The sequence below is a fragment of the Microtus oregoni genome, unplaced genomic scaffold, assembly GCF_018167655.1.
Source record: "Microtus oregoni isolate MIOR12 unplaced genomic scaffold, Mior012 000033F_ref0000390, whole genome shotgun sequence".
NCBI classification, from domain to species: Eukaryota; Metazoa; Chordata; class Mammalia; order Rodentia; family Cricetidae; genus Microtus; species Microtus oregoni.
This window is the reverse complement of record NW_024543092.1, coordinates 11,478,529-11,489,115: the sequence shown is the minus strand read 5'-3', so window position 1 is coordinate 11,489,115 and position 10,587 is coordinate 11,478,529.

The following is a 10,587-nucleotide window of genomic DNA, read 5'->3' as shown; positions in this document are numbered from 1 at the left end:
TAGCTCCAGGGAACTGTCCAAAAGCCTCTTTCCTCTCCTAGGATTTGGGGGTGTCCGTGCATCTTGAGGTAAAGCGCCATCTGCTAGGATTTGAAGATGAGCTTTATCTGACCGCAGTCTCCCTAGCCAGGCAGATTTTCATGTGTGGAGATGGGAAGATGGGGAGGGGGACAAACGGGAGCTCTCCAGAATGCCTTCCCATAAGGGGTGCTAAATTCAATGTGTGAGGGTGCCAAGGCAGGGGAGAGGAGGCTGCCTGCCTGTTGGCTCGGCTAATTAGCACGGTTTGAAAATAATTACGACGAGACCACACAGGGAGCGCGCCATGTTGAAAGCGGTAGACCAGCAAGGAAACTGGAGCTCAGAACTGTCTGTCTTCAATGCTTGAGGGAAAAAAATCTTCCAGAAGATGGACTACACTACCAGGCCCTGATGCTAAATCATGGCCAAGTAAGTGGTCCAAGAGTTCTCTGTCTGTGTCCGTATTTGTTAATGGGAACAAGAGTCGCAGCGCAAAAAAAAAAAAAAGATGGGTGGCTGGGCTTTCTCAGGTCTCGGTTCATTTGCAGCCACTGCCCTTGGAAGACCAGCAGGACTGAGCGGAGCCCTGACCCACCATGTAGGGGAGGTCCAAAAGGAACATTAGGGAAGCATGCTGGCTAGTATCTCTTCTCTCTTTTTCCGCCTCCGCTTTTTGCACCATGCTCTTTGTGTGCCATACATCTGTATGGTATACATACTCCTTCAAGCCCTGCTCCTGATGCATTCAGATCTCCGCAGTGTTTCTCTTCCTTCACTCCTTTCTCAGCTAGAACTGAAACCTTGGCTCCCGCTTCCTAAATTATCGCTTCTCCCCAGGCACCTGGGGCTCCAAGGACAGAAGCCGGCCTTCCATTCCGTGGACCTCAGTTGGCTCTCTGCTGCCCCCACCTGGTCCACATAAGAATCTCCCAGTGGTAATCTGACAGAGCATCCTTAAAATTTAGTGCCTGGATAACTGAAGGCGATTTGAATTTTGCTAATTTTCTGGGATCCTTTGGAAGTCCCCAGACACTTAGAAAACGTCTTAGGATACATTCTAGCACATTACCCACAGCCCTAACCATGGCTTGAGACAATAGTCCACAGAATCAGCCCTTGGATTGTTTCCTAATATTTCTACTGACTGTAATTTAACCACAGCATGCCTCATTTCCCAGCTAGGAGATTAAGAACAGCCCCTTGGGGGTCGCTGTGTAAGTAAAGTGAGCAGGAAGTGATTGCAAACACTCAAGGCTCAACGGAGGAGGGAGGGAGTACTCAGACAATGGTGGCCACTGCTGATCTTCAGCTAGCCCTAGGAAGCCACTTCCAGAGAAGACAGAGCAGGAAGCACCAGAAGTGAGGGTGTCAGCTTCAGTTTCCATGATTGTTCTGAGAATTCCCAGTTCTAAAATCTCTTCTCCGCCCCTGCAGAAAGCCCCAGCCCTTTCACCATGCCGCTTCCTCTCCTGTACCATTCCTGAGATCCATTCTACACCTCAGTTCTCTTGCATTCTCTTGTACTGTTGGTAGAGAAGAATCGACTAAATTGACAGTGGCTAACACAAGATTTGGAGATACACATGCACATCTATGCACACATACATATTGTACAGTTATTAAGTTAAGGTAATGTAAGATAGCTGTGGTCAGCAGAAATCACCCATCTCATCCCATATTCTGTTGTCTCTGCCACCTTTTCATTATGAATATATCTTTCTTCCACAGTCAAACCTCATCATCCCTCCAGAGGGATTTATCTTTTGATCCCCTTAGCCTTTTGCTCAAGAACGTATTTGATAACATTTATCTGCTGGACAAACCTACAGATAGAACAATATATGCATATAGACAAAGGCAATACAGGCCAACTACATCCACATAAGACCTGAGAGAACTTAGAAAGGAATTCTAGACACACACATACAAACAGAGTTAAGCATGGCTTCTTGGTAGCAGCTTTGTCCTGTGTGGGTTCTGTTTGCTGAAGGCAAAGGGGAGGGAGGGGGCTTCCTGACTCAGAGGTAGCAACAAAAACTGTGTGACTCCTTTAAGAAGGCTTCCTGCTTTGTGCTAGTTGCAGGAACAGCTCTGGCTCTTTTGAAGACTGAGTACTTGAATAAGGTTTGTGGGAAGTGGTGCTAGTTACTTGGTGGCAGGATGGGTCAGCTGCTTACCAGAGTTGACATGGTGAGCACAGCTCCCTCCTGGAGGCCCCAGAGCTGGCAGTAAACATACCTCTGCCATATTGAAAGGCTGAGAGAGGCAGAGCCAGCATCCAGGGCCGCTGTGACCAAGCTGCTTACCATTTTAAAAGTGCTCCTGGTCAGAAAATGATTACAGATACACAATAAAGACAGATTCAGACAAAAAATAAACCTTCGAATGGGTCACAGTGTGTTAAAAAAAATGTACATAGCTTGGGAGAGAGAAGAAAAAGAGTATAGACAGTTATAAAAAGAGAGTTTTAAAAAATAAAACAAAGTCTTTAAAGAGACAGTCATTGATTAAAGAAGTAAAGATAAAAATAAATATTAAAAAGTAATAGAGTAAAAAAATAATAAACCACATAAAGATGGAAAATATGCAGAGAGAGTCTGGGTTATGTATATTATTGTGTTTTCTTTAAATTTTTTGACTGTGAATGAGCTAAGTACTGAGACACATTTCATTGTATGGACTGCCAAGCTAAACCAACATAAAGGTATCTGGACTTAAATCTTTGGAAAAGAGGTTTTGCTTTTGTTTCCACAGAGGATCAAAAGCTATGAATTCCTTACTGGCTAATATAGATTAATCAAACATGATCCCCTGAAGCAATGGCCCAGATGGTTCAACATCCATGACAGCTTCAGGACTGCTGGCTGAGTTAGAACCAGCAGACAGGATACCCCATGTAAGACCTGATTAACAACACCCCCAATCAGCAGGAAGTAGTGTAGAGAACAACACCCAAATCCCCTAAAAGATTGTTTATAAACATTTGTTTACATTTAAAGGGAGATATGTTATAGATATGAATACTTTGCATTGTTATGGATCTTGGTTTATTGATACAAATTTAAGGTCAATTTTCTTATGTATATTTTTGCTCTTGATTAAGGTATTGTGTTTGTGCAGCTCATTTAAAAATGTAATGTATAATTAATAAATACAGGTTAATAGACAGTCATCTATAATAATCAATCTTGTAGTCACAATAGATAGGTTTTCTACATGTACAGAGATATATTTCAGATGGATAGGTATTCTTCAAGCCTTTCAAAGACTAACAGAATATGGCATTTAAAATGTTTTAAGAAGTTAGGACTTTTCATGACAGTGAGACACATCTGCTCCTGGTAGCACCAATCTACTTCAAGAGAAAGATGGACATCAAAGAAGCTTCTTATGGAGCTGTTTAGCCATTTGGGCAAGAAACTGTTCTTGCCTGGACTACTTGATGAACTGGATATGCAGGACCCACAGAGAAATGACTGCTGAACTTGCCTAAAGGTAAGACAGTCCTGAAAGTGACTGACAACCTGCCAATATAGGTGGAACTGTCATTCAAATTTCCTGTTGCGTGAAAAAAATCTGCCAGATACTATGGGCCCGTAGGCTGAAGATGGATGCCCCAACATTACAACATTGCAGAAGACCTTTGAGTGACTGTCCAGGCAGCAAGTCTCTGCCAATTCTAGAGTTTTGGAAGTTGCTTACAATGCACTTCCTGTTAACTTAGGTAATATTATATTTTTCTGGGGTCTTTGATTGGAGTTGAAGAACTGATAGTTATAGTTTCCCTTAGTTGTTCTAAAAGATAAATTAGATATAAAACTTTAGACTCACAAAGATAGGATAGATGTTAGAGTATTTTCCTTAATTTGTCAAATGTAAATGAACTAAATATTGTAACTATAATATTCTTGCTTGATAACTGTTTTGTATATGTAATTTTACTATGTTAAAGTTAAAGCTTTCCTTTTTATTTGTAGAGAAAGGGGAAATAGTGTGGGAAGTCCTTCTGTATATGTATTGCTTTTTTTTTGGTTAATGAATAAAGAAGCTGCTTGGGTCTATGACAGGGCAGAATAGAGCAAAGAGGGAATTCCAAGCAAAGATAAAGGAGAAAAGAAGGCAGAATCAGGGAGATGCCATGTTGCTGCCAAAGGAGGCAGATGCTGGATACTTACCAGTAAGCCATAGCCTCAGGCTGATACACAGATTAATAGAAATCAGTTGGTTTGAGATGTAAGAGTTAGTTATTAAGAAGCCTGAGCTAGTAGCCCAAGCAGTGTTGTAATTAATTTACAGTTTCTGTCTGATTATTTTGGGTCTGAGCAGCCAGGGAATGAACAAGCAGTCTCTGCCTACACACTCCCTTAGATCACTCTTGAGAAACGGGCTTACTTCTTAAGTCACTCCTAGATGAACTTGCCTTGTCTTACTGGAGTAGATCTGTGGACAAGTCTTCCTGAATTAAAAGAAGTGACTATCTTTGTCTCCCTGCTCAGTATTTGTTATGCCCAGAGTTATGCCCAGATCACGGAGTCCCCCAAAATCAACTAGGAGACTGAGTTCTGTATGCGAAATCAAAGAGCCTTATTCTTATACAAGTTTGCAGGTTTGGACTCTGTGTGTCCAATGTATTGGCATGATCGGAGAGCCCTGAGCTCAGTTGGGGTTGGGTTTTTATCATAGCAAAGGTAGGAGTGAGGGGTTTCTAAAGTTCAGGATTCCTGATTGGCTGACATTTGTCTTGGTGTGTCCTTGTGAAAAGTGAGGGGTGTGTCCTAGCAGGTGATCTATAATGTTCGGAATGTTAAAAATTTCCTTTGGATGGTCTGTTCTTGGGCAGTGCCTGAATAGTCACAGTTTGTGGTCTTTCTTGGAACCAGGTATTGTCTTAGGGTAAACTATTGAGATGAGAGCCTCTATTGAGCTTGTCATGATTGGGTCCTACAGTAAGAATGGTACCTTTAAATTCTTCCAGACCACATTCAAGGTCCTCTATGAACAGTAGCCCAGGTGATCACAGTTGACTACGAGATCTTCAGTGTCCTTGGGGTAGCATTCTTGCCTTCAGTTGAACTGTTCCCAGTACTGGACAGGAAGCCCGATATTTGCAGCCTTAGATGACAGTGTAAGACGATGTCTTAGCTACCAACTAGAGTACTCCCTCACAGCATAGCTGAGGACCCCACGGCTCAGAGAATGAGAAATTTCCCCAACTATATGTCTCCAGTGAACAGTTATTTATTAGGGCAACAGTCGCTATATGAGGTGCTGAGGTCATAATGAAAAAAAAAAACACTACAGTCTTTCACAAAACTGAACTTGCTGGTGGAAAGGAAGCTAAGAAGCAATGTTGATGGAATTGTGATGCCACTGTGATGCTGTGTAAGGAATTGCTTACTGGGAAATGGAGAAACAGCTCAGCACTTAGAGCACATGTTGTTCTTGCAGAGGACCCAGGTTCAAGTCCCAGCACTCACACGGTGGTTCACAGCCAACTATAACTCATAACTCCAGTTCCAAGCCTGCACATAGTACATATACATACATATATATATAAATACATACATACAGAAAATATACATACATACAGAAAAACATTCACACACATAAAATAAAATAAATAAATAAAAAAGAATTGCTTTCTATAAAAACATATAGAACCCCCTCATAGCAGTAACAGATGTTATGCATAAGGTATCTGGACAGACGAGTCAACAAAAAATATAGGAGGAAGGTCCTGACTAGCTAGCATGTCTTAGGACAAGAAGCAAGTCTAAGAATCAGTCAGTCTCACCTTTTGTACCCATGCCACAGCTCATGGGAGGTTCTCAGGGAGGCGGAGAACTCCAGCTCTCTTTGCTATTGTACTTTCTGGTTCTCCTTGACTCGCAATAGCATTTCACCGCCTCTGTCGGATTTCACTTCCCTTCCTCTGACCCCTTGCTCCTTTTCCCCTCACCTTCTGGTTCCTCCCACCCAGCTTCCCTGAGAGCCTCCATCTACCCACGTGAGCAAGTGACAACCTTTGTGTCCTTTAACTCTTCTGGGTTGAGGTCCAGTGATGAGGGTGGTGACGCTAAGAGCTTCAGGGGCTACTGAGTCAGCCCACGCATGCGCTCATTCAGTTTGCAAACAACTTGGCCGGCCATGTGACTCCTGGAGGAAGAGAAAGCCCAAACACGGTAGGTAGGAGTCAGCAGCTGGGTGAAGTCTGCCTCTCGGTGGAAGTGTTCCAGTTTCATAAGAAACAGAGGCTTAGGGGCTACAGGGGCTACATCTACGAAAGGACTGCTCTGGTCCCTTAAGGTCAGAGGAGGCTTCTGGAGCAGCCAAAAGCTGACTTTCTTGGTATCGCTTACACCAGAAATCGGGAATACGCAGGTTTCCCCACAGAAATAGCTGGAATTCTTAACCATAAAACACTCTTCAGACTTTAAAAAGCCAGGAGCGTGAGAGAGACTGACGAGGGCATTTCTCTCCCTTTGCACCCGCCTGGCTTCCCTGCTTCTCGTGGTGGAAAAGAAGGCCAGTCAGTATCTGTTATCCTCGCGGCGTGGAACTTGCTGAGATTTTAAAAGTTATCTCCAAATCAAAGATTTGAATTTTTTTCAATGAGGCTTTTCTTTTTTTGTGTGTGCTCCAACCTTAAATCGATTTCAGAATGCCAGTAGCTTATAGCAGATACATTTCAACCATTTTCTTTTAAGAGCCCAAAAGAAGATGGGTGAAATTAGCCAATTTCTTTTGGTCATGCTCATTGCACTAATGGTTTTTTTTTTTCCCCAATAATTCCTTAGTCTTTTAATGCAATTCTTTAGACCCTGGCCAAGAAAAAAGTAATTTTTAAATGATACAAGGAAATATGAAGAAAATAACTATCCAAGAGATTGAGGCAAAATGAAATGAAATATAATACTTAAAATGATTTCAGAAATAGAATAGCACAAAATTCTCATGTCTGTCTCTGGGGTAATAATTTGAGATAATGTCTTATATCCCTAAAAGATAATACGGGAAAAAAGTGAAATCAACTCTTAATATGCCATTGCACTTCAGGAAAGTGTGACCAAACATTATGTGTTAGTGGCCTTGAGATGATTTAGAAATGACTTTTTTATAAGTACTTGAAACCTCTTTTTAAGTCTTGGCGAGGCAAAACTTGTGATTGAAGAGTAGGCAGCAAAAACTCCTTGGCAGAGAGGGCAGGTTCCTATCCCCCAGCCCCCATCAGCAAAAAAGACTGGGGAGTGGGGTGGGGGCTCTAGTTCAAAAATCTGCTGAAGTAGAAAGGATTCTACACTGATTATCAGCTGTCAACATTTACTCCCACTAACCTTCGAAAGTTTCAGGAAAAAGAGTGGGTGGAGAGGGAGAGCAGTCAAGAGCGAAGGGTGTCTACCCAAAGCCCTCCAAACCTGCTCAACCCAGCATCCAGAGTTCTTCTCTGACTCAGGTCTGGCCACCCCCACTGCCGAGCTTCTATGCTTCTGACTTGGGAGAGCAGAATTCTGTAGTATCTCTTTAAAACAAAATCTCCGAGGCCTATTTAATGATGAAATTAGCCATGATTTACAGCTCGTGACACACACTTCCAAAACAACAAACCACTTAAAAAATCAGACGACTGGATGAAGATCAGGTCCGGGTCCAGTTCCCTCTGACCCTGCTCTTTCTCTGTTCCTTGCCATCTTCTTTTCTTGTTTAGTGGAGGAGGCTCCAGGCCAGGAAAATTAGAGCAGCCTGTAGCATGAAAGGGCATGAGCCAGAGACGACTGTAACCAAGAACATAAATCCTATCACTTCTAAATCAACACCACGCATGCATGCAAGCAGAACTTGAGATGCTCACAAAATTTTTTTTGAGTGTCACACCCGGTATTTCAGTCTAATAATAATAGTAGTAGTAGTAGTAGTAGTAATAGTAATAATAATAGTAATAATATATTTTGAGATCTACAAGTCTGGAAATGACCTGGCACTTTCCCTACCCCCTTAATAGTCACAGGCAGTAATTTGGAAAATACTTATTACTGAAAATCCCTGACTTGTCACACTGATGAAAAGATTATATATTGTCCCTCTTTTCTTCAAAGACCATTTCAAAGACTCTTTGGGTCCTTTCTCTCCCGCCATCTTCCCAGTTTAGAAGTGAGAGAGTTTGGGTATTTTTTTTTCTTAAGTATCAAGAGCAGCAAACAGCAGCCACATGGCATCTTTCCTAACGTTCATAGCCACACAGATCGCTGTCTAGTGGGACAGGGAGGAGATAAAACACTGAGTGTGGTGATTTAGTTTATTGGTGTTTAAACTCTGAGAGGAGGATGCCCTTTGGGTTGAGGAAAAGAGGAAATGTTTTTGGTCAGGCAGGTGCTGAGTGTATCAGCTTGTCGGGTGTCCAGTGACCTTTATCAGATGGGCTGCCGTACCAAGACTTTGGCAGGTCATTCCATCAGGGAAATCTGTGCTGGGAAGTCTCTCTCCCAAATGCAAACTTGTCTTCATGTTATCTGAGGTTTCATCCTTATCAGAACTGGTATAATTTTAAGAGTTATGTCTCCCATGACCATTTTTCTATAAGCTACTAGGGACATTATTAGAGATAATAATTTAGGAATTATGTCAGTATCAGAGGTACTTAAGGGCTGGAATTTAAGTTACTTGAAAAGTGTGGTGCATTGGGAGGTTGTTTGTTTTTGTTTTGTGTGTTCTTGTTGCTGTGATGAAATAACAGGCTGATGTAACCCAAGGGAGGAGAGCTTGCATTGGCTCACACTTTGAAGGAATACAGTCCGTCACATGAGGAAGGAAGGCATGGCAACAGGCAACTTCCTTACCAGGAAGCAGGAAATAGAGTTGAGGCAAGAGGCAGAGTCATCCTATAAAATCTGCAGGACAGCCTCCAGTGACATACTTACACCAACACAGCCACATCTTCAGAGTTCCACTGTCTTCCCACCAGCTAAATGTCAGAGACCAGCTTCAACAAAAATACCACTTACCATGATAGGGGCATGGGGATTAGAGGAGTTGGTAAAGAATATGAGGACATGAGTGAAAATAATAACTCAGAAAACATTGGGATAGTACCAGGAGGGAGTTCCAGTGAATCCTGAAATCCCACTGTATTTAATTTTCCATACACTTTCATACCCCAGTACAACAGGGGGAAGAGGACAAAAGACTGCTTTAACATGATACAAAGGACAGCTAGAAGAGTTTCATGCTTCAATGCTTTGAGCCGTGAAGCAATTAATTTATAAAAAAGCATACTGTTGTTTAGGCAGTGAACCCACCCTAAACCAAGTATCCTAAAAGTAGCCATTCCCAAGGTCAAACCTCCTAATGGAAAAGAAGCAGAAGTATGCTAGAATTTTCTGAACATTGGTCAAAGTGGAGAGAATCTACCTATGTGGGCCATCTTAATGTCAAAAGAACCAAGTAGCCACATCCTAGGTCAGAATGTGTAGCTAGACTTCTTGTCAACAACTTTGAATGAGCTAAAACTCTCTGACCTTGAGATAAGGTGGAAATAGGCTCACGTGTTTAGACCTCCACAACTGAGGACTAAGGGTTCAAATATGTGTGCCAATGGAGAACATTTCCCATCCAAAGCATGACATGGTGATGCCTCGTGGGTACATTTCATATTCAAAACATGCCATGGTGATATTTGCTTCCTAGCCTTTACGGCAGGGCCACCTCCCCGTGTGCTCGCTTCTGCTGGTGGCAACGTGAATTTCCAGCTTGCCCCACAATCCAAATAGTGTGTTCTCCATAGAATTTCTATTTTTTGACTTCTACATCACTCTCTCTTGCGTTGCCATTGGTTTTGGTTGTTTTGATTCCAATCATGCTGACTTGGCTCACTCAGCAAGCATGTGATGTAACCAGCACAACAATAAAAGGTGTAATGGGGGAGGGGCAACTGCTGAAGTGCATCCAATAACCCACATAAAATGAGATCCTTCAAAAATGGGGTCCCAGGTGAAAGGACACAAAAGCACTCACCACAAAAAGAAGCCTATATCAAACAGAGCATAAATAAAAGTTATGTAATGGCAGTTTTTTCAAACTTAGTCCGCTCGCTGTCTGTCGCCCATAGTCCTCTTTCAGGGCATTTGTTCTAAGCTCAGCCTTAGGTGCTGCTTTAAGAACTTGAGTTCTATGTTGGTCCCTGATTGATCTATGGGTAAACAGCAACATTGCCATCTTTCTGGATATGACGTCATGCTTCTGCGGTCACGACTAGCCAAGCATAGTTCCAAGAATGCAGCGAGAACTCCAGCAGGATATGAACAGAACAGAGCAAGAGAACAGACGTCATCCCCATGTCAAGGGCTACTCAATGATCCAAAGAAACTGCACAGATGCTTCAGTTATTACGGGCAGTAAAGGTCAAAAGGAATGAGTTGCTCCCTATCTGTTGGCAGGAATAACTGTACCACCCTGGACCTCAGGCCAAGCACAAAGCCATCGCCCAGTTGTGGTCAGAACCATAGACAAAAAATAAGTCTTAATAACATTTTGAGAAGTTGAAACCAGGGGCTGGAGAAATGACTCAGCTCT